This window comes from Lolium rigidum, chromosome 7 (genome assembly GCF_022539505.1).
Source record: "Lolium rigidum isolate FL_2022 chromosome 7, APGP_CSIRO_Lrig_0.1, whole genome shotgun sequence".
Lineage (NCBI taxonomy): Eukaryota > Viridiplantae > Streptophyta > Magnoliopsida > Poales > Poaceae > Lolium > Lolium rigidum.
The window spans coordinates 273516374-273519162 of NC_061514.1; positions in this window are offsets into that span (position 1 = coordinate 273516374).

The following is a 2789-nucleotide window of genomic DNA, read 5'->3' on the forward strand; positions in this document are numbered from 1 at the left end:
CCACTTGTGTGGCATTGCCTTGGAGAGAACTAATTTTAATTGCTCCCGAACGGTACACCTCCTCAACAACATATGGTCCTTCCCATTTCGAGAGTAATTTCCCCGCAAAGAATCTGAGACGAGACCGATACAATAGGACTTTATCCCCAATATTAAACTCTCTTTTGATAATCCTTCTATCATGCCATTTCTTAACTTTCTCTTTAAAGAGTTTAGCATTTTCATAAGCTTCACTTCTCCATTCATCAAGAGAACTTAATCTGCAGCAACCTCTTATTACCGGCTAGTTTAGGATCTTTATTTAATTCTCTAACAGCCCAATAAGCTTTATGCTCTAGTTCTAAAGGTAAATGACAAGCTTTTCCATAAACCATTTTATAAGGTGACATTCCCATGGGGTTTTTATAAGCAGCTCTATAAGCCCATAGTGCTTCCTTCAATTTACTAGCCCAATTCTTTCTAGTTTTATTAATAGTCTTTTGCAAGATAGATTTAATCTCTCTATTTGATAGTTCTACTTGCCCACTAGTTTGAGGATGATAAGCGGAAGCAATTCTATGATTAATACCATATTTAGCAAGAGTTTTTCTAAAACCACCATGAATAAAATGAGAACCTCCATCCGTCATAATATATCTAGGAACTCCAAATCTAGGAAAAATAATGTCTAAAAGCATTCTTAAAGAGGTCTCACCATCAAGCACTTTTTGTAGGTATGGCTTCCACCCATTTAGTAACATAATCAACAAAGCAACAAGTATATGAGTGTTACCTTCTGAAGAGGGAAAAGGTCCCATGAAGTCAAATCCCCAACAATCAAACGGTTCAATAACAAGAGTATAATTCATAGGCATTTCATTGCGTCCGGAGATATTACCAACCCTTTGACATTCATCACAAGATAAAATAAACTTCCTTGCATCTTTGAAGAGAGTTGGCCAATAAAAACCTGATTGTAGAACCTTTTGCGCGGTTCTATCTCCGGCGTGATGTCCTCCATAAGCACTACCATGACATTTACTCAATATCTCTTGTTGTTCATATTCGGGAACACATCTTCGCGTAATACCATCCACTCCTTCTTTATATAAGTGTGGGTCATCCCAAAAATAATGCCTCAAGTCATAAAATAATTTCCTCCTTTGCTGAGCTGAAAAGGTTGGAGGCAAGTACTTGGAAACAATAAAGTTAGCATAATCAAGCATACCAAGGACCTGTCTCGCGAGCTCACCTTTATTACAGCCAATTGTTCATTTGGAAAACTATCATTAATAGGAACAGGATCATAAGCAATATTTTCCAATCTAGACAAATTATCAGCAACAGGATATCAGCACCTTTCCTATCTACAATATGTAAATCAAATTCTTCAAAAGAAGTACCCATCTAATAAGCCTTGGCTTAGCATCTTTCTTTGTCATAAGGTATCTAATTGCAGCATGATCAGTATGAATCGTAACTTTTGAATCAACAATATAAGATCTAAATTTATCACAAGCAAAGACTACAGCCTAACAATTCTTTTTCAGCAGTAGCATAATTTCTTTGAGCAGCATCAAGAGTTTTACTAGCATAATGAATAACATTCAGTTTTTTATCTACTCGCTGTCCGAGAACAGCGCCTACAGCAAAATCACTAGCATCACACATAATTTCAAATGGTAAGTTCCAATCAGGAGGTTCAACTATAGGGGCAGCTGTTAAGGCTTTCTTTAGAGTTTCAAAAGCTTCCTTGCAATCATCATCAAAAACAAAAGGTACATCTTTTTGAAGAAGATTAGTAAGAGGCTTTGAAATCTTAGAGAAGTCTTTAATAAATCTCCTATAAAACCCAAGCATGACCAAGAACACTACGAATACCTTTAACATCCCTAGGATAGGGCATCTTCTCAATGGCTTCAACTTTAGCTCTATCAACTTCAATACCTCTCTCGGAGATTTTATGTCCCAATACAATTCCTTCATTAACCATAAAGTGGCATTTCTCCCAATTAAGAACAAGGTTAGTTTCTTCACATCTCTGCAAAACTTTATCAAGGTTTCGCAAGCAACTATCAAAAGAATTCCCATAGACAGAAAAATCATCCATGAATACCTCTACAATACTCTCACAAAAGCCATGAAAAATAGCAGACATGCATCTTTGAAAAGTAGCAGGAGCATTACATAAACCAAAAGGCATACGCCTATAAGCATAAGTTCCATAGGGACAAGTGAAGGTGGTTTTCTCTTGATCTTTAGTTTTAACAGCAATTTGTGAAAACCCAGAATAACCATCAAGAAAGCAAAAAAATGAGTATTTTTAGATAACCTTTCTAACATTTGATCAATAAAAGGCAAAGGGTAATGATCTTTCTTAGTAACCTTATTAACTTTTCGATAATCAATGCACATTCTATAACCTACAACTACTCTTTGAGGTATGAGCTCATCATTATCATTAGGCACAACAAGTCATTCCTCCTTTCTTAGAAACACAATGCACAGGACTAACCCATCTACTATCAGCAATAGGATATATAATACCAGCTTCAAGGAGTCTTAATACCTCATTTCTTACCACATCCTTCATCTTAGGAATTAGACGACGCCGAGGTTCAACAACAGGCTTCGCATCATCTTCCATATTAATGGCGTGTTGGCAAATAGAGGGAGAAATCCCCTTCAAGTCATCAAGAGTGTAGCCAATAGCACCTCGGTGTTTCTTCAGTATTTCCAATAACCTTTCTTCTTCAAACTCTGAAAGCTTAGAACTAATAATAACAGGATATATTTTCATATCATCAATA